Consider the following 23,193-nt stretch of genomic DNA (forward strand, 5'->3'; position numbering starts at 1 on the left):
TTTAAGGATCATGGGAGGGGTAGTACTATGGAGTCACAGGAGTGCCAAAATTAAAAATAAATGAATAAATAAATAAATATAAAGAGAAATAAATATATACATAAATAAACGAATAGGTAAATACACGAACAAATAAATAAACATAAAGAAAAAATAAATACATAAATAAATAAAAATATAACGTCAATTGTCATTGTTTTTTCCGTTTGTGGTGTTCAAGGACAGAAAGTAAAAGTCAATGAAAAATATTGTCATTGTTTTTTCCGGTTGTGGTTGTTAATGACCAAAAGTAAATGTCAATGACAAAGTATACCGTTACATTTTTATTTATTTATATATTTATTTATCTTTATATTTATTTATTCGTTCATTTATTTACCTATTCATTTATTTATTTATACATTTATTTCTCTTTATATTTATTTATTCATTCATTCATTTATTTATTTATTTATTTATTTATTTATTTTTAATTTTGGCACTCCTGTGACTTCATATAGTTCTTCACCGGAATCATTTAATGCGTTTAGCACCGCCCTTTGGCGGTATTATTTAATTTTCAAGAAATACAATGATATTTAACGGTCCACCTTCAGGGGTCCCCAAACTGCGGTCCACGGGCAGTATCCGGCCCCCCTCCACATTCGGTCCGGCCCCATGAACAATACCAGAGAGCATTTTTTTATTTTTAGGCACACCTGCAATCGTCACACTTTTTCTGTTACAAACTGACCCCGGCCCTTCATCAGAGAAGGGAAAAGTTATGTGGCCATCACAGGAAAAAGTTTGGGGACCCCTGGTCCACATATTCATTATCAAAAATCTAAATTACATGTTTGTCAATACAAATCACCGCAGAAGTACAACTTTAAAAATATTTTCCAGAGCCAATTCAAAATGTATTTTTCAGAACATTTTTTTTTAATAAAGATTGGTCTCAAAAGCTCAAGCAAATCCACCTGTCGCGAGTCAGTGCTTCACAATACAAATCACAATACGCAAAAAAAAAAAAAAAAAAAAAAAAAGAAACACTGCATCTAACACTAATGTAATGTCAATTTTAGAATTATTTTGTTGAATTTGACTGTGCACCTAAAAATAAAAAATGACATGCAGTTCACATCTAACGCAATGCAAGGCTCTAAAATGGAAGTTCAGCTCATTTGAGTGAAGATGCTGCTGGAAGCAATCCACGTAGCTGAACTTCAAGATGTGGATATACAAGAACGGAAATGGGGGGGGGGGGGCACTGGACTTTGCCAGGACTCAACGTCCTCTCATATAAATGCGATGAGGCACTAAAAAAAGTACTATGATGTGACTAATATGACTGTTATTTAGCTTATTTTCAAGTATTATTAAAAACATGTGAGATACACAATTGATCTCTATATATTATCTTTATTTGTGAGTATTGGCAGGTGACCAGTCTTTTGACTTGTAAGGTCCACTTTGCAAGCTGTGACTGTATCACCCCCATCAAAGAGTAAGTAGAATCAGTGTATGGCAACCTGTATACCTTACATTCAAACATTTGATATATTTACATTGGTATTTTTTTGTCACATATTTTTCATAATCTGTATTTTGTGTGCACTGAAGCGATAAACCTATGCAGCCCTGAGTTTGAAGCATGATGGAAGTTCAAAGCGAAATGAGAAACTTGCCAACTGTAATGAATAAAACAGTTGATGGTGCAAAGTAGACAACATAATCATAATCACAACATGTCAGATATGGTAAGCCACAGCAAGAATTCATTTCTCGTGTTCTTTTATCCTGATATTGGGATCGTCGGGGATGGCAACAGCTGTCCTCTGCTGCTTATCCATGATCATGATGTCCGGTTGGTTGGCCACGACCACCTTATCAGTCTGTCCCACAGGATCTTAGCCTTCTTTTTCCCACCACCTTGGGAGACTGTATAAGATACACGCATATTACATTTTTGCATCAGGAGAAAATACTTTTACTTTTTACTAGGGCTGTCAAAATTATCGCGGTAATGCGCGGTAATTAATTTTTTAAATTAATCACGTTAAAATATTTGACGCAATTAACGCACATGTCCCGCTCAGACAGTATTCTGCCTTTTGGTAAGTTTTACAGCAAGGCTTTTTGTGCTGTCTAACAGCGAACTCTTGTGGTCGCTTTGCGACATGGTTTATTGTTTTCTTGCCAGTTCAATATGGCTGCACGACGTCTGGGGCTGACGCCTACGTTGTAATGTTGTGCTTATATGATCCTTGGACAAGATTTGTCCGTAAGTATGGTTGTTGTAAAGAATGTACATATTATGTTAGTAAGCAAAATGTTATATTTTTTGTATGAGACGCTTTTTGTTTATGTTTAGTGAACCTGTATAGCGTGCTAAGCTAACGTTGTTGCTAATGCAATGGTTGTGTACTTTTTTTTGTAGTTTTACGACGGTCTAAAGAGGACAATGGTTTGAGGCCATTTTATTAATAAATCGAATGAAAAAGGAAGAAGTCTGATTATTAAGGCATCGTTCACTAGCTGTCTAGCTTTGGAAAAAGTAGATGCTTCGGAGTGAGGACAGCTTAGACAGATTTAAATGACAGTAGAGTGAAATGCCCACTACAGTCCTTATGTACCGTATGTTGAATGCATATATCCATCTTGTGTCTTTCCATTCCAACAATTTATTTTACAGAATATATATATAATTCACAGAAAAATATGGCATATTTTATGGATGGTTTGAATTGCGATTAATTGCGATTAATTATGATTAATAAATTTTTAAGCTGTAATTAACTCGATTAAAAATTTGAATCGTTTGACAGCCCTACTTTTTACCTGTAAATTTTAAAGCAGGTACTTTTGTAGTTTTACGTGGTCCATGTCACGTGGATAATTATATATCATACGTACTCATTACTTAAGTTCTTGAGTAAGCGTTACTTAAGTACTCGAGTACTCAATGCTTAAGTACTCGAGTACTACATAAGTAATGTGAAGTTAAGTGAAGTAATGAGTACTCAAGTAATTATACTGGAGTAATCATTACTTCATTACTCGTGTACTCATTACTTAAGTACTCGAGTACTCCTTACTTCATTACTTAAGTACTCAAGTGCATCTCTCGATTGCAGGGTGGAAGCCAGACGTGGGAACGACAACAGCTGCGAACAATCACAAAATCTACCGTCGGCAGCTACAGCAGCGTGTCCGTGCGCTGCTGCGACCCTCGCGCACACGTGATATATAATAACATTATTATTGTTATTTTTATATATTATAAATTATTATTATTTAATTATTATTATTGTTATTTTTAATATTATTATATAATACTGATTTTTCGTCGTAGCATCCAGCTAGGGTACATGAGCGTAAAGGGCGCAGCGGTTTACCCTATGTAATAATTTTATTTTCATCGCACCAGTACAGCTTTAATCTCGTCGTCCTTTTTTTTTCACTCCCTGATTTTGCTTCGACCTCTATTTTTTTCTTTTACGTTCAACTTTTTTTTTTTTTCCACATTTGTCACATTAAAAGGCGCAGTAGTAGTGGTAGAAGTTGCGTTATACATCCACTAGATGGTACTGCTCTCATGGGAATGTCATGCCAGGATAAACCAACATTGATCCATATATAGACCCTACTCACGTGACGTCACAGCCACGCCCCCGCGCCATGTTGTCCGTATACTCGTCATGTTAATGCATTAGCGCTTCGTAAATTCCTCCTATTATGGCGTGTTTTTCTGCCCGTTAACATTAATAATCAAAATGGTGAAGTCGTGTGTGGCGGTCGGTTGCAAAAACAGAGAAGATAGACGGAGAGACTTGAAGTTTTACCGTATTCCGAGAGACCCGAAGAGGAGACCGAGATTGACTGCTGCAACATGATTATGATGATAGTTCTATAATAGTGCCCAGTGGCTCTAGAGTCTAGACTGTAGAGTCCAGAAAGGAAATCTATCATTGGTGTCTTCAAATAGGTAGTATATGAAAATATGAAAAGAAGGAATAGAGAGAGAAAAGACTATGAATAGGGGGTGTTAAACGGAGGCTTATTGGACCTTTAAGTTTTCAAATGTGTTCATGTGTCATTGCGCTGTCTAGCTGCGGGGATTTGCACAATAATACACGGGCACTTATATTTCCAATTCCAGAACTATACCGGCTTGTTCACGAATGGAGACTCGAGAGTTCTTGTTTAACTGATGTTTACTGTATGTAGTCGTGCTTTCACCACAGACCCACCGTAGAACTGGTGATACAATGAAGTGATGTACAATTGAATAAATGAACAGATACAAAATATAAAACACAAATGAAAATATACATACCACTTTGGCCTGCTCATGAGCAAAGAGGGAAGTCTACTTGACTTATTTAGCTTTTATATAGACCCTACCCACATGACGTCACAACTCCTTCCTCCTGACTGGTGCCGCCCAATTGTCCGTCAACACATCATGTTTCCCTGTTACGGCTACGTACATTCCTCCTATTTACGACGTGTTTTTCTGCTCGTTAACATTAATAATCAAAATGGTGACGGCGTGTGTGGCGGTCGGTTGCAATAACAGAGAAGATAGACGGAGAAGACGGAGAGACTTGAAGTTCTACCGGATTCCGAGAGACCCGGAGAGAAGAGAGCAAGATTGACTGCTGCAATTCGATGAGAAAACTGGGCTCCAAACAACTACCACAGATTATGTAGTAGTCATTTTATATCTGGTAAGATGCATTTAATATATATTTAGAGGGTTTTGGGCTGACAACCACAATTAAGATCATTGCTAGGCTAATCGCCGACAACATACACTCAGACGTTGTGAATGAACTACCTGAAAATATATAATTATAAGGGGATAATCAGACAGTTGTCATACAATTAATTTACAATTTCACTATTGAGGTCAAAAGCCAAAAAATAAATTCAACTAGGGACAATCTGGAGTAGTGCTATCGCACTTCATATTTATTACAGATTATATATGTTTGTAGTGAGAGTGCTATCGCTAAACCATATAAACATTAAAAGCCCTATCTCCATTGACAAATGATATGAAATACATTAGACTTGACAGTGGATGTTAGCAAAAACAAAAGATTTTGAATTGAAAATGATTCCTGCCGAATTTTCGTGTACGAGGACCTGTTTCACCCAACCAGCAACGTAGCATTTATAAGCCTCCAAGCTCTTAAAGTTTTTCAAACTTTCGTGAGAATAGGCTGATTTTCTGTGGACAAGATAGTTGTAAATATCAGGATAGCAGATGTCAGGCAGAGACAGCGAAGCCAGCGGGTCGAAAAACATCGATTTAGGCATCAAATACGGATCTGGCGAATGGATAAACTGAAGCTTTTCCACGTAACGCCTTTTATGCAACGCATCCAATGAGTTTACAGTGTCAGATAACACCGGGGCTTCCATGAATTGCTCTATAACTTACTCGACTAATTGAAAACAATGAGAATAGGTCTAAAAAAATAGGTACAATATGGCGGCCGGAAACAGCGACACGCCCATTTTGTGACGTAGGTGAGTAGGGTCTATACAGTTGTGGTCAAAAGTTTACATACACTTGTGAAGAACATATTGTCATGGCTCTCTTGAGTTTCCAGTTATTTCTACAACTCTGATTTTTCTCCGATAGAGTGATTGGAACAGATACTTCCTTGTCACAAAAAAAAATCATGAAGTTTGGTTCTTTTATGACTTTATTATGGGTGAACAGAAAAAAGTGATGAAATCTGTTGGGTCAAAAATATACATACAGCAGCGCTAATATTTGGTAACATGTCCCTTGGCCATTTTCACTTCAATTAGGTGCTTTTGGCAGCCATCCACAAGCTTTTGGCAAGCTTCTGGTTGAATGTTTGACCACTCCTCTTGACAGAATTGGTGCAGTTCAGTTAAATTTGATGGCTTTCTGACATGGACTTGTTTCTTCAGCATTGTCCACAAGTTCTCAATGGGACTTTGGGAAGGCCATTCGAAAACCTTAATACTAGCCTGATTTAGCCATTCCATTACCACTTTTGATGTGTGTTTGGGGTCATTGTCCTGTTGGAACACCCAACTGCGCCCAAGACCCAATCTTCGGGCTGATGACGTTAGGTTATCTTGAAGAATTTGAAGGTAATCCTTCTTCTTCATTATCCCATTTACTCTCTGTAAAGCACCAGTTCCATTGGCAGCAAAACAGCCCCACTGCATAATACTACCACCACTGTGCTTGACGGTAGGCATGGTGTACTTGGGGTTAAAGGCCTCACCTTTTCTCCTCCAAACATATTGCTGGGCATTGTGGCCAAACAGCTCAATCTTTGTTTCGTCTGACCACAGACCTTTCCTCCAGAAGGTCTTATCTTTGTCCATGTGATCAGCAGCAAACTTCAGTCGAGCCTTAAGGTGCCGCTTTTGGAGCAAGGGCTTCCTTCTTGCACGGCAGCCTCTCAGTCCATGGAGATGCAAAACACGCTTGACTGTGGACACTGACACCTGTGTTCCAACAGCTTCTAATTCTTGGCAGATCTGCTTTTTGGTGATTCTCGGTTGAATCTTCACCCTCCTGACCAATTTTCTCTCAGCAGCAGGTGATAGCTTGCGTTTTCTTCCTGATTGTGGCAGTGACAAAACAGTGCCATGCACTTTATACTTACAAACAATTGTTTGCACTGTTGCTCTTGGGACCTGCAGCTGCTTTGAAATGGCTCCAAGTGACTTTCCTGACTTGTTCAAGTCAATGATTGTTCAAGTCAATAATCACTCACAAGAAATTGCTAATTTGTGTTGCTGTATGTATATTTTTGACCCAGCAGATTTGATCACTTTTTCTGTTAACCCATAATAAAGTCATAAAAGAACCAAACTTCATGAATGCTTTTTGAGACAAAGAAGTATCTGTTCCAATCACTCTATCGGAGAAAAATCTGAGTTGTAGAAATAACTGGAAACTCAAGAGAGCCATGACATTATGTTCTTCACAAGTGTATGTAAACTTTTGACCACAACTGTAGACACATCAGATTATAAAGCAATGCTTTTGAGAAAATTGAAGACTTTAAAATGCGATGTGCATACCTGTCAACCTGTACGTTTCTGCCGTACAAAGTACGGTTTTTGTGCAATTCAAGATGTGTACGGCGTACAAGAAAATCTGTACGGAAAATCGCCAATTTGTCAATTATGGGTACCAGTTGGTACGCATCGAATATCAAGTAACGGTAAATCAAAAGAGTTCGCCGCGGTAGCCTCCATTCAGTATTATTTTTTCGGCGCAAACGATGCGAGTGGTTTCATGCTACTGTGCGCATGCATTTGCCGCCTTGGTTTTTCCCATAGCATCATTCCGATTACCTGTGAACAAAACGAAAGCACAAGTGCTGCGTAGTTTTAAGCCATTTTTGGGATACAATTATCAAGTCGCAATGTCTGAACCTGAATCAAAACGCCGTAAGGTAAATGGAAGAGGTAAACATAAAAAATAAATGGGAGCAAATGTCAGGACAATACGAGAGATTAATACAAGCTTCGAAGAAAGGTGTGGAATATTCTTATTGTGTCGCTTGCAAAAAGGACGTGAAAGTGTCTGCCTCCGGTTTCTATGATTTAAAGACTCATTTTGATACTAAGAAGTCGCTGAAAACGTAGCCGTCTCGGAAACCTACAGATCAATGGATGTTCCTTGTGCTCCTAAAAAAGAGAACCAGAAGATTCCTCAACAGCTGCAGAAGTGACGTTTTGCCATTTCATCGCAGAGCACAACGTACCTCCAACAGTTGCCGACCACTTCACATTGCTTGTGAAAAACATGTTTCCAAATTACAAGGCTGCAAAGGTTTATAGGCTTTTCTGTCCCTTTTATGAAAATTAAATTACAAGCATTACTGAATCAGTAATGCTTGTAATTTAATTTTTAAAATATCAATGATCAATATCAATTAAAAATATCAATGATATTTTACCTTGGATTAATATAAAAAAAAAAAAATGCCAACGATTTTTCAAAATCTCTCGTCTTATTTAAAAATTCAAATTACAAGCATTATGGATTGATATTTTAGTTTAGTTAAATAAAAAAATGTTACAGAATTTTTTTCCGAAATATTTGTTTACAATTTTGTAGCGTACTCGTATTAAAGTGTCTTAGTTGCAATGAGCTTGGTTAAAATAATCTAATATAAATTTGTACTAATTCATGTTTATTTTTTAATTTGTTTCAGGAATTTGCCTGCAGGCGAACCAAGACCACCATGATAGTTAAAGGCTGCATTGCCCCTGCCTTCACTGATCCGGTTATTGAGAAGTGTAGAACACAGCCTTTCACGCTTATGATCGACGAAAGCAATGACCGCAACTGCAACAAACGACTAGTTATTCTGCCCCGTTTTGTTGATGGGGAAGCCGTGGTGACCAGGCTTCTTGATCTACCAGCCCTCAAGTCGGGAACTGTCTCAACTATTTTTCAAGTTGTGGAAGATTATGTGACCAGCAACAACATTCCATGGAGCAACATTGTAGGATTTGCGAGTGATAACTGCAACACCATGGTGGGCTCGAAGGATTCCTTTTTAACAAGACTGAAGGGGAAAAATCCAAACATATTTAGCATTGGCTGTGTTTGCCATCTAGCTAACCTGTGTGTAAAAGCTGGTGTTAAGCAGCTACCATTTACGGTGGACGACTTGTTAGTGGACATTTTTTATTTTTTCCATCGCAGCTCAAAACCTATTGAAGAATTTAAGGAATTTCAACAATTTGCTGAGGTCGATGTGGAAAAAATTCTAAAACATTGCCCCACTAGATGGTTCTCTCTTGAAAAAAGTGGTTGACAGGACTATAAACCAACTGCCTGCCCTGAAAAGCTACTTTGCCAGCCACAAGGATGTTGAAAAAGCAGGCAAAGTGAAGACCATCAACGAGAGGCTGCAAGATCCAATGACTGATTTGGTGCTGCACTTCCTGTCCTTTGTCCTTCCCCAAATGAACAAATTCAATGTATTTTTCCAGGCAGAGAAATGTGTAATAGGAGACTTACTGACAGAAATGGACAGACTCCTCCGTGTCTTCTTAGTAAAGTTTGTGCAAATGCCACACATCAAGAGCTGCACAAAGTTGACGGATGTGGACTCCACAAACAGAGATATACAGCATGCAGATGACAGGCTTGCAGTTGGAATGGCTGTCAAATCCCTCCTAGCTGACTGTGAAAAACATGGCATCACACCTTCTATACAAAAGAAGTTCTTTGATTGTGTACGATCATTCTACGAAGCAACAGTACGAAAAATGCTAGCAAAATTTCCATTTGAGGATGAAGTGCTACAGGATTTAGTAGTGCTGCATCCATAAAAGACTGATGCACTGGATTATACTCGTGTTGTTAGGCTGGCAGAAAAGTTTGGATGCAATGTTGATTTTGAACAACTGAAAGAGGAATGGGATGATTTGCAGTTTATAACCAAACCAAATTCCATGCAAACTGACAGCTACTGGACAGGTATTCTAAAGCAGACCACATCACTGGGAGTGCAGAGATTTCCTGAGTTATGGAAACTCTTTTCCATTTTGCTGTGCCTCCCACATAGCAATGCAGATAGTGAGAGGGTGTTCTCACTCGTTAGATAAATCAACACAGAATACAGAAAGAGCATGTCAGAAGATAGACTTGTTGCATATTTGCAAGTGAAGATGAACTATGATGGCAAATGTTGTGACTTTGTCCCATCAAAAGATATGCTAGTTTCAGCAAAGAAGGCAACAGTAGCATACAACAAAGAGCACAGTAGTAGTTAAAGCAACACTTGTTTGCGTAATTTATTAAGCAAGTAATTTGTGTGTATAGAAGATTATAATGACATTAGTGTAAAATAGAAAAATGTTAATCTGGTTATAATTAATAATGTCCAACTAAGTACATAAATAAACGCCTTTGAAAAAAAAAAATGGTGTAAGGTTTTTTTGTGTTTTGTAAGGAAAAATACGGCGGTTTGTAAGGCCATGGAGCCTTGGAGGTTGGCAGGTGTGAGTGCGGAAAATACGGTAGTTAAATGTTAATTTGACAAAAAACATTTGCGATGATAGTCCCCCCCAAAAAAATGTAACCGTACAATTCGAACAATTACAGCTGCCATTATTTATTATTACCGTAAATTTGTTGTTGTGATTGCCCACACTGTTTTTAGTCCACATACAAAATATTGTACCGACTGACACGAACCTCCTCATTTCGGTCACTGTTGGATGAGTTTTTTTATGATTCCGTACGTATGTATAAGCATGATCTTCTTCTCCAAACCACTGACAAGTGCTCCCTCAGACATGCTAACAGATGAATCATCAGATAATGGATCTTCACAATCCACTTGAGATGTTGAAAACCGTTCTTTTGTGCAGATTTAAAATCTAAGCAGCCTCAGTTTGGTCTTTTCATACAGTCTGCCAATTGTTTCATCTAAAGAAATCTCCTTTCTTTTAAAATCATGGACCTCAAACGTAAAGTCACCAACTCCTTTGGGTGAAATTCCATCTGGGAAAAACAGCTTCTTTCTTCCAGTCCTTTTTTCTGTTTTTTTCTCTGGTAGCATGTCTCGTTCCTCCACCATCTTTCGTCTTCACTTAAAAGTATTCATTAGTATTTAAATCGAGCCATCCAATTTCAATCTTTATGCAAGTCTTTTCTGCAGAGACTTGTTTTTGCCGTGCGATTGCCATTCCCTGACCTCCATTTTTGGGCACAGTGGAGGATCCCCCAGGTACACCTTTTTTTCTTGAGCTTATTTTGTCTCTTAAACTTTGTAAAAGAGTTTTTTTTATTGGTGCAGGATATTTTTTGTTGGCAGAAGGAAATGGTAGCCACTCGATCACCAGATGAAGTGATATATTTGCTAATTTGCTCATCAGTCATGATGGAAATTACTGCCATATCAACCTGCAAACAGAAAATTTGAGTAAATACATCATATTTACCTCAATCGTAACTACTGTAAAGATAAAATCACAGAGTAGTGGCACAAAACTACAACAGCTTTAAATACCATATTACACATAATTGAAAGTGTCAGCACATTTTCAGTATTTTTGTATGAAGTGTTAATGATTTCAATGGTAGCCTACTGCTAGAATAAACGACGGTCTCACGGTTTGTAACCACATCGTATTAGTATTCCATGATATATACTTAGGAGCTCCATAAGTAGACATACAGAACATCTTTCTTGACACTTAACGATGCTTGCCTTAACCTAATTTACATGACAGACAAAACAGTTGCGGCAACATATGAGGTGTCCATGTCCATGCTGCTGTTTTGACATCGATAATGTTGAAAGTGTGAATACGCACCTTGTCTCTTTTCACGCTTGACCACAAGAACCGTTCCAAGTTGTCTTCCATGTTGTCCTGCTTCGACTTCCAAAACTCAAACTAACTGACATGGAGGCACAATTAGCTTCTAAGATTTTTTATTTTTTTTGCTTCAATGTAAAAAAAAAAATGTTTGCTTAGACTTCTAATTTTTTTTGACTTGCATGTTTTTTTTTTCTGATTTGACAGAAAAAAATCTCCCGTGTCTCTTAATTTTTTTTTTTTTAACGTTAACTTTTTTTTCCCCTCTCTGCCTTTTTTGCCTTCTTCCATTTCCACTTAGGGGCTCCGTATTACTATACTATACTTATATTAACAATTGATGTCAATGAAGTTGTGCTGAATCAAAAAAATTTTACCAAATACCATAAATAAATCTAGAAATACCATTATTTAAATAAAAAAAATCTGCCATTGTAAGCACTTACTCACAATGTTACTCATTACTTAAGTATTCTTTTCGACTAATACTTTTTTTTACTTATACTTGAGTACATTTTTGGATGACTACTTTAACTTAAAGTAATATTATTTAGAAGTAACGCTACTCTTACTTGATTAAATACAAATTAATGGCCACGCTACCCACCTCTGAATATTAGGATAAAATATGAAAAGAACATTTAAATGTAGTGGACTGAATAAAAACAAGGTATTAATTATGCTTAAAAAGAAACAAGTGCTGAGGTACAAACACTTTGAAGCAGAGTCAAGAGATTTTCATCGGTGGGGGCTGGTACAGGGGCACCGGAAGTCATTCACAGCAGGGGGTGCTGAGGATCTGTTTTAGTTTTTCCCATCCAAAAACAGCTGTTTCTGTCAAGATTTGTCATGATCGCGCGTTTTCTCCATACAAGCGATGGCAGTACACACACATGCCGGATACTTTACGTGATACTACTAGGCTACTATAACGACAGCGTTCGATTTCACCGAGAGTTCCGCTATTGGAAATAAAAGTGCCCGTGTATTATTATGCAAATCCCCGCAGGTTGACGGCGCAATGACACACGAACACATTTGAAAACTAAAAGGTCCAATAAGCTTGTTTAAAGCATGACGACATGAGAAAAAAAGTCTTGAATAGCATTATTATGTGAATTAGAATCATATTTTGAGACGATTCGACTATGTACAACAATTTAGCATAGCGCAGATGACAAAAAATTCGTCTTTTAATCTGCCTACCATTATGGGGCTCTAGCGTCCCCAACAGGTGGATGACGTCAGCTGGAGAATGGGGTCATCGGTTTTACTATTCAGCTCATTGAGGGGAAATTATTCAGAACGAGGAAAACGCGACTAAGAGAGCTGCAAAATGTAATTGTTTCTGTCTCTCTACTTCAATATTTTTACAGGATATTATTTTTATCCAAGTATTTTTCCCCAATTGCTAAATAAATGGCATGGTCATGTCAAATAACAGTCTTGTGCTAAATTGAATATGAAATAATAAAAATGCACTTATTCAGGACGACATGGCAAAATTACTCCATAATGGTCAAAACTGTCGACTTCACCTTTTCTGTCGCACCTCCCGAACGGTATTTTATGATACCTAAATGGGGCATATGTCATTTCCCTTCCCCAGCTTCGGAGAATGTAGTGTGACAGCTAGCCAACATGCTAACCCGAACCGAGTGATGTTTCAAAGTCTTCGAAGCAGAAAATCACACATAACTAGCCCGGATCATTTGACATGACGACTGGGTTGTCGATTGTTTTTGCTGCTTGGCAAACTGCCCGGCGGAGAGCAATTTACAGCTCGTTCCCCGGAGGAGGGCGGCTGCAGTTGTTGTGCAGCTAACGTGCAGCTAATGTGCATGAGGAGAGCTTTTTACATGCCTATCAATGATCAAACGTAAGTAGTCTTTTATTTAAAGAAAATTTGTAGTGTTTACTTTGTAATCGCTGTATTCGCGGCTATTTTTAACACAAAGTTGCAATTTCTGATCGGGTGGAAAATTTGACAGAACTTCGGGCACACCAAGAGTGCAAAAGCCGAGTATAGTGCTTGCCCGGCGGGAGTATGTGCGACCAGGAACATGTCAGCCACAAAATGCAAGCCACCTCCGTATTAAAATGATCCCAGTATTTGACATAATACAAACCAAGATGTTTACTCACTTCCTTGTAAGTCCCATGGTCCCACAGTAGTAGGGCTTGTTTTGGCCAATATCCACGGTGAACGGGAACCTTTTGAAACTCCAAAAAGGCGCACACGCCTCTCCCTCATACAGCAAGATTTTTCTGCAGCCGTTGGGCTGGCGTGATGCGAAAAATAAACGTATTTATCCGCAAAATCAGCTGAATCCTTAGTTCTTCTCATACAACAGTACGGCTGTATAGTGAAGAGGACTCCTTCTACCGTACACGTCACAGCACCCTCTTTCTCAACTCGAGACTGTTGCCGGAAGTCACTCATTTTCATGGCGCGGGATTCAAAAAACTAAATAAATGTGGCGATCGCTTCCACACACATCCAAGCGTTCCATATCATTCAGGAGCATAAAATACCGCATGTATTAGGAAATAAACATGCTTTTTCGTGTCACATGCACTTTAACACCCTCTTTTCACAACACTAAAATAAATTGCACACGAATAAACAACAACATATAATATTATGGCTACAAAACATATCCTACCTATTTCCTATTTGAAGACACCAATGATAGATTTCATTTCTGGACTCCACAGTCTAGATCTGCGGCTAACTTTTCCCCACTGGGCACTATTATAGAACTATCATTATAATCATGTTCATTTTCGACCTTCAATTGAATTTTAGAAAATTTAACAGTTTTTGATTAGTGGAAATTCATTTTTGCGCCATGGACCCCCCCCAAAAAATACCTCATTTGTGAGCCAGAATTGATTTTTTTTTCGTAAGTAGCATTTTTGCAATACTGAACAATATATTCTAATTTCCATATTTATCTAATGACATTATTTTGAATGATTTTGAATGATTTTGAATTTTCTGTTCTGTTCTGCTGTTTCAAATATTAAATGTGAAAAGAGAACTTTAAAAGGGAGAGTATGATAGAAATAATGCCACTTAACTTTGTAATGAAACGGCGAGCTGTATAAAATGGATTCAACACAGACGAGGAAGTTTGTGTAGAATTTATTAACAGACAAAAACATTTTCAACATATATAATCTGCAAAGTTAAATACAGAAATGATTCTGTGTTTTATTTATTTAGATATTTATTTTTAATAAATATGATATACCAAAACTTGACTTGCTACAAGAAAAAAAAAAAAAAAATTCTTATTGTAAGAACACGACTTTACTGTCAGTCCTTTTTTCTTGTTCATTTTTCTTTTTTTGGCCCTCGTACTCTGTCAATCCCGAGTAGTAATAGTAATTGGAAAAAAAAAAGTTATATTTACATGAACCCCCACACAAAAACTCATTTGAGAGCCAGTATTTTTTTAAAATTATTTTTGCAATATTGAACAATGTATTCTACATTTCTATAATTATTTATTGACAATATTTATGAATGATTTTAAATTTTTTGAATTTGGGGTCTGCATTTTCAAATATTAATTGTGAAAAGTGTAGTTTAAATGGGAGATTATTATATAAGTAATGCCACTCAGCGAGAGAACCAAGGGAAAGACGTTGATGGCCAGAAAAGGTAAAACACAAAATGGCAAAGTCCAAACAAAAATGCAATCACAAAAATAAAGTGTACCACAAATACAAACGTAACCTCCAACCCTAACCTAACCTGCATGCAAAATCTGATGACGCCAGCATGGTTGACAGGTAAAACAGTCATTGGCCAATGCTTCTCACACCAACACACACGTCTCTTCATTTGATCCTTCTGAGCGAATCTTTGACCACAAACTGAGCAGGAAAAAGGTTTTTCTTCAGAGTGGGTTCTGCTGTCTTTTGTTAGGGTTCCCTTCAGAGCAAATCTATGATCACAAACTGAGTAGGAAAAAGGTTTTTAGCCAGTTTGAGTTCTTTCGTGACTTTGTAAGTGTTGCTCTTGAGAGAATCCTTGACCAAAAACTGAGCAGGAAAAAGGTTTTTCGCCAGTGTGGTTTCTAATGTGTTTTTTAAGGTGCTCTTGTGACTGAATCTTTGATCACAAACTGATCAGGAAAAAGGTTTTTCGCCAGTGTGGGTTCTTATATGTTTTTTTAAGGTGCTCTTGTGACTGAATCTTTGATCACAAACTGAGCAGGAAAAAGGTTTTTCGCCAGTGTGGGTTCTTGTGTGTTGTTTCAAGGTGCTCTTGGATCTGAATCTTTGACCACAAACTGAGCAGGAAAAAGGTTTTTCACCAGTGTGGGTTCTTTTGTGACTTTTTAAGTTTTGCTTTTGAGAGAATCCTTGACCACAAACTGAGCAGGAAAAAGGTTTTTCGCCAGTGTGGGTTCTTTTGTGTTTTTTTAAGGTGCTCTTGCGACTGAATCTTTGATCACAAACTGAGCAGGAAAAAGGTTTTTCGCCAGTGTGGGTTCTTATGTGTTTTTTTAAGTTGCTCCTTTGACTGCATCTTTGACCACAAACTGAGCAGGAAAAAGGTTTTTCGCCAGTGTGGGTTCTTGTGTGATGTTTAAAGTGTTGCTTCCAAGCGAATCGTTGATGACAAACTGAGCAGGAAAAAGGTTTTTCTCCAGTGTGGATTCTTTTGTGTCTTGTTAAGTCTCCCGAATTAATAAAACTCTTTCCACAAACTGAGCAGACATAAGGTTTTTCACCAGTGTGGATCTTCATATGTCTACGACAAGTATACTTAGTAGCAAAGGTTTTCCCACACAGAGAGCATTTCCAGAGTTTGTCATCACCGAGAGATGTCTTATGACCATCATCATTGTAAGGTGAGTGTGATGTGGTGCCACTTCTATTTGATGGAGCAATGAAAATGTCTGCCTGCAATCCTTCTGTTGAGCTGCTGCTGCAGCCGCTTGGAGGCTCCGCCCCTCTGCCAGCCTCACTCGGACCATCTTCACTCTTCAAGGGCTCACCATTTGACCTAGTGATATGCTCCTCCTCTTCCTCCTCCTTTTTGATTGGAAGTTGCTTCTGTTGACAGGGCTCTGGCTCCTCCTCCTCTTTGATTTGGGGGAGCTCAACATCCTCTTTAACGCCAGGAGATTCTGGCTCCTGCCGCTCAGCACCAAGATATCTTCTGAAACCTGCCAGCACAAGAAAACCATTGATATATTTTATGAACTACCACCGAGTCTGAAACAAGAACAGTGATCATTTGCAGTGTTGTAGATTCAGTGCATGGTGCGGTTTTAAAAAGTATTTGTCAAAAAAAGATGCGGTTTAATTTTGAGGCGCAAGAGACACTGTTTTGCATAGAGATAAGTCTGCAAATTCTGCGCTAAAACTATTGGCCAAAAATAGCTATAAGTGCAATTTCGGTTGAAGTGTTTTGAAGACGAATCGTGTAAAGAACCACAGTCCTCTTGTGATGACGTCATGAAAACAGCGTATTGCAAGCATTATTGAAGCAAAAAGATTAATACTTGCATTTGTGTTCGTATATAAAAAAAATTGTCCTCATATTTCATATTTTTTGTGTTTGTATTTAGGCATTTGTATCTGTATTCGTATCTGTAACCACCAAATCCTGACGTCAGATTTTTTTTTGTGAGTGCGTAAATACAACTCTCTTTTCGACGACGAGGAATCTTTTCATGTGGACTAATTCAAGTTTACGGTTACGAATCAAAACCGTTCAACGCCGTCACATTGGTCTCGGGGAAAACTAATCGATCCCAAAAACGGCACGTAACTATTAAGGGTAATAATAACGGGGCATACGCCAAAAAAAACAAAACTGGCTGACTGCAGTGTTGTGCGCGGAGCTAACCTGTCAGTTGGAAGCAATTAATCACAGGTGAAGTCAAAAACGTTCTTGTCTAATATTTATTGGTTGAATAAAAGCATTTGATTCTGACTAAATGTAATGATTAGACTAATAACCCAATGACCATAATTTTCAGACAATAAGGCGCACCTGGCTATAAGCTGAACAAAAACGGCGTTTGTTCATAGATCAGCTGCACAGGACTATAAACCGCAGTTGTTCTCACTGTGCTATGAGATATTTACACCAAAAAATACTAACCGGTAACACTTTATGTGACAGCGGCATCATAAGACTGTCACAAGACCGAGTGAACCTCCATGAAGCTTTGAACAAATTGGCTGCAAAGCTTCATTTCTTAAAGAAGCTTCATTTGGCAATCACTGCTCACTTGGAGGAGACAATCAACCTTTGCTGCCACTTGCTGTCACCATTGTTGTCCTCCAACCTGCCTCTTAACATGCATTACAGCGCTACAGGAGGAAATAACAATCAAAATTCATGTTCTGTGCTAATTATTTCTTCAGTTACTGTTCCATTTGTTTAATGAATTGTTAGTTATGGTATTTGGTGACACTTAATTTGACAGTGGCGCCATAAGACTGTCATTAGACGATCATAAGTATGGCATGACACTGCTATAACTGTTATTCAATGCTTATTGCAGATATCATTTTGTGTTTTGAATGGATGTAAAAGATCCGAGCTGGACGTAAATGGAGTTAGTGTCATAATTTGCCAGATAACACTTAATGACATCTTTCATATGCACTCATTAACACCCATGATAGTGTCATGTCGTAATTATGACAGTCTTACAGCAGTTTTATAACGTCACTGTCAAATAAAGTGTTTCCCATTAACCTAATAAATCAACAAATAAGCCGCATTGGACTATAAACTGCAGGATTCAAAATAAGGGAAAAAATGTAGCGGCTTGTAGTCTGAAAATAAGGGTACCTAAATTGTGATATCGACCTACCGTCGTTACCCTAATACCAGAGGTGGGTAGTAACGCGTTACATGTACTCCGTTACATTTACTTGAGTAACTTTTTGAGGAAAATGCACTTCAAAGAGTAGTTTCACTTAGCTCTACTTTTTACTTTACTTGAGTAGATTTGTGAAGAAAAAACACTACACTTACTCCGCTTCTTTGGGCTACACAAGAGTTGTCACATTTTTCCTCTTTAATCTACATATTAGATTTATTATTGTTTTTTTGCCAGCGATGCTAAGAGTTGAGACGTGCCTGGTGTATAACCGGGCTACCTCTACTAATTTTTCCAACAATAATCACAATACTCTATTATACCGATCAGACGCAATCTTCACGCCTGCTTGTTCAATCGTGTGGTGTTTTTTTGGGGTTAGAAATAATTTTATCTACACTCGAGGTATTTTGACCATTTAAAGTCCACGCCTTTCCGGTGTTATAACTTTGATATTTCCGATTTTTTTTTACTTCCACTGACTCAAAATGTTCAGTGGGACCTTAGCTACGCGTACATATATGCTTTTTTTTGGGGGGGGGGGGTGCCCTGTATGGACAGTAACAGCTGTGCTATGCTAATAGCAAAATTAACTATGCTGTATATATCATTAAAAAAATTCAAAGTGAAATATTTCATATGGCCTAATTAGAGCTTCGAATAGGTCATTGAGTCATAACAACATTATTTTTTTGAAGGTCCCTATTTTTTGATAATGGCAATTTTATTTAAAAAGTTACACTCGAGGTATTTTGACCATTTAATGTCCACGCCTTCGCGGTGTTATAACTTTGTCATTTCAGATTTTTTTTTTTTACTTCCAATGACTCAAAATGTTCAGGTGGACCTTAGCTACGTGTACATATATGCTTTTTTTTTTTTTTCTTGGATGCCCTCTATGAACAGTAACAGCTGTGCTATGATAATAGCAAAGCTAACTATGCTGTATGTATGTATGTAATATATACATATACATATATATACGTATATATATATGAAAGACCCAGTGACGGCCCATCTTCAGCTTTCGGGCAGAGAGCAACAGATTTTCATTTAAAATGTCCTGGTATTTCAAAGCATTCATGATGCCATGCAACCTAACAAGGTTCCCAGGGCTTTGGAAGCGAAACAGCCCCACAGCATCACTGACCCACCCCCATACTTCACAGTGGGTATGAGGTGCTGTCTACACGCCAACAAGCTGTTTGGGAGGCATGCACGGAGAAAACCTTTCCTCACTCACAATCATAAACGCAAACGTCTGGAGTTCGCCAAGCGGTATTGTGGCTTCAACTGGGACCGCGTGCTTTGGTCAGATGAGACCAAGATTGAGCTTTTTGGCAACAAAAACTCAAAGTGGGTCTGGCGTGCCACGAAAGATGCGCATGCTGAAAAGCACCTCATACCCACTGTGAAGTATGGGGGTGGGTCAGTGATGCTGTGGGGCTGTTACGCTTCCAAAGGCCCTGGGAACCTTGTTTGGGTGCATGGCATCATGAATGCTTTGAAATACCAGGACATTTTAAATCAAAATCTGTTGCCGTCTGCCCGAAAGCTGAAGAATGGTCGTCACTGGGTCTTTCAGCAAGACAATGACCCTAAACATATGGCCAAATCTACACAGAAATGGTTCACCAGACACAAAATCAAGCTCCTCCCATGGCCATCTCAGTCCCCAGACCTCAACCCCATTGAAAACCTGTGGGGTGAGGTGAAGAGGAGAGTACGGAGGAGAGGACCCAAGTCTCTGGATGATTTAGAGAGATTCTGCAAAGAGGAATGTCTGAAGATCCCTCTTTCTGTCTTTTCCCATCTTGTGAAACATAATAGGAGAAGATTAGGTGCTGTTTTGTTGGCAAAAGGGGGTTGTACAAAGTATTAACACCAGGAGTGCTAATAATTGTGACACGCATTATTTGATGTCAAATAATTATTTCTTTATGTGGGATTTTTCCCCACTGAATAAATGCACTTGTATTGAAGGTTGGATTTTTCTTTTTTTTTTTCCATTAAGGTCCCATATTATTTAGAAAAAAAATTATTAGAAGCTAAAAAACACATCTTAACCAGGGGTGCCAATAATTATGGAGGGCACTGTATATATACTGTATATGGCGGAAAACAGACAAGACTGCAAAAGCAGTTTCTGCTCTTGTTCTCCTGCTGTATTTTAAGCCAAGACAACTTTTGTGTTTGATAGAAGAATATGTCTATATGCTGCCATAGCAGATTCATGGCGCATTAAGCCCCCGAACTATTTTTAATTTGCCCGTTTTACCCTGATAACCTCCGTTTACAGGCGTCGCGCAACCGTTTTTGTTTCAACCCAGCCATGAAAACAAGTAATCATATTTATTATTCAAAATGTCTGTCATTTTTAGCTTAGAATCGTTAATTGATGTCTAATACTTTGTTTAAAGAAAAAAAATGACTTTAAAAAATTATTCACTCGCATATTTTAAACTTTTAAACAAATTACGTCACAATGAAAAAAATGGTGTCTGCAAAAAAGTCACGGATATCTACCACATAACTATCACTAAATTGTATTTTTTTGTTACTGTCGCATCTTCCCCGATATGTTAGACGATAAATAATCGATCCAAACAAAGAAAATTTGAAAAAAACAATTAATGGGTAAATCTATGAAAAAGAAAATCTCGACCACTCCTTAATGTCTGCGATTTCTGCATCGCGACCCTTGTTATATTACCATGTTTCACCCATAAAATCCCCCCAAAATCCAGCTGTGGCCATTCACAGCTGTGTTTTGACACTCAGTGGTACATGCAACATGGAGTTTTTGGATCGAAACAAGGTAAGTACGCGATAATGTCTCGTAAAAGTCATGGCGTCTGTAATTCTGCTCTCGTCTGCTCTCACCTCCATAAGGGGTTTTGCTGTTTAAAAACTTTTTTTTTTTTTAAAATACCCTTCAGTCCAAAAATTTTCTTCCCCCAGAAAATTGAGATTTTAAGCTTTCCACATGCATATCGGACAATTTTGAAATTTGGCCAAATTTGGGGTCTCAGAGCGGAACTTCAAGTCACCGGAGTGTTTTCCGTATTATACATATGTACGTGTACGTGTGTGTGTAGATATATATATATGTATATATATATATGTGTGTGTATACAATCATTTACATAGCAGGAAATCTTTCAATTTGTCGACGCAATGGTGCAACCTTATGTCAGCTATCGAGTGCATTGCACGGCTACTCAGTAAGCAACACCGCGATATAAAAGGAATGAAAAATACTTCATTAGACTGATAAACATTTTTGTACTAATGAGGAAAAAGCATTGCTCGGGATGACCTTTAATGGATACGAACTCTTCTTCATCCTTAATGGATGGCAACTCTTCCTCCTCGTCCTTGATGCGTGCAGACTCCGGGTGCTCAAGGTAATGGGCTTGGCTGACATATAGATCTGCAAGACCACAAAACAAATCTTATTTCTTCATTTGCAAACTTGTGTCCCCAAAGTTGATTTCTGTTGGAGAAAATTCATATTTGCCTTTTTTTTTTTTTTTTGTCTATTTGTGTTTTGTCTTCCAACCCAGCACAAAAATCATTTCAAAGTGCTAGACATCACATTCACTGCGATTAAAAATTGGAATCCCTTGACAGCACTACTGTTAACATTAAAAATGAATTCTCATCACCGCAATCTGTCATGTACAGTGTACTTATCATCGAAAGTAAACCAACCTTCTCGTCTGTGAAGCACAACCTTAGCGTGCATTCGTTTGCACACAGTCGAGTGTCGGTGTCGTAGGGTCTCCTCTTTCACGCCACAAAGTTCCTCCGGTCTCGCGGACATTTTCCCCACTTGATTTCTGAATGCTGAGACGAAGATTAGCTAATGATCTTTTAGATCATTAATGCTGGACACGACGTCGAGAAAAGAGGAAAAATGGCGAGTCTTTATCTTTTATCTTCTTGATGTCTTTATTTCTTTGATCTCTTTCTCTTATAAAAAGCCAATCGGGAGAGGGGCTGTTGCAAGTGACTCAACATCGCACAGCCAATCACGAGATTAGCGCCAAGCAAGTCAAAATCTGCGTAGCCAATCACGAGCGTGGTCCGATTGCGGAAGAGGAGGGCTGTTCATCGTTGTCGAAGCACTTTATATTAAGACACTTTTATGGAAGATTTACGTTTGTGAATTCGTTAGCAAATTAGCACCGGTCGTTATCACGGTCGCTAATGGAGTTGTATATGTGCATTGTATGTTTTTTAATGCCTGCGCGATGCATATACAACGTGGATGTTGCATGATCTGACGTGTACAGTAGTTTCCCATTACGGCCGCAGCTTATTCCTTTTTTGTATATTGTTTACAGATTGATCTTATACCTTATGCCCCGTGGAGTTACAATTCCTCATTTTTTGCACATCAAGGAAGATTTGGGTGAATATAGGGTAAATTAAAGCCATTTGAATTCAGTAGTGGATTCATGTCACCTTTCTCCCTGTGCTATGATCGGCACACAATCCTGTGTACAATTAGTCTTTACAAGGAACTAGCCTTTAACGTCACCTCAAGAACAGTAACCTTTTTAATTTTTTTTTTTTTTTTTTTTTTAATTCTCCTTCCCTTTAAAATAAATCACTCCAAAACCTCATCTGTTCTGATCAATTTTATTATTCTCACAATTGTGTGTCTGTCTTCTTCTCCTATTGTGATTCTTATCCACAAATTTCACTTCTAATTCTATGCTTATTTTATTTTATTGGTATTTTTTGTGATTGTTTCCATCCTTCTTTTAAAGCATCATTGAACTTCATGACAACCGCTAAAAAATACTATTGTTAAATACATAACTGCTTTTGAGTAGGTTGACAATAGTTAAACCCAGTTTATAATGTTGGGTTGATCAAATAATTAATTTCCACGAATGGCATATTTATCAAGATTCACTCCCAGACATTTTCACCGGAGTAAGGCCCTTCGCTCCCGACCGTTTTACTGGATTTGGACTGATTTTGGAAGGCC

General features: G+C 38.0%; 1 pseudogene; it reads right to left on the minus strand.

Annotated features, from left to right (window-relative positions):
* Positions 1-14,546: 14,546 nt before the first annotated feature.
* Positions 14,547-23,193, minus strand: part of LOC130927954 (zinc finger protein 135-like) — a 42,358-nt pseudogene continuing 33,711 nt past the window's right edge.

The sequence above is a fragment of the Corythoichthys intestinalis genome, chromosome 13 (genome assembly GCF_030265065.1).
Source record: "Corythoichthys intestinalis isolate RoL2023-P3 chromosome 13, ASM3026506v1, whole genome shotgun sequence".
Classification (NCBI taxonomy): Eukaryota; Metazoa; Chordata; class Actinopteri; order Syngnathiformes; family Syngnathidae; genus Corythoichthys; species Corythoichthys intestinalis.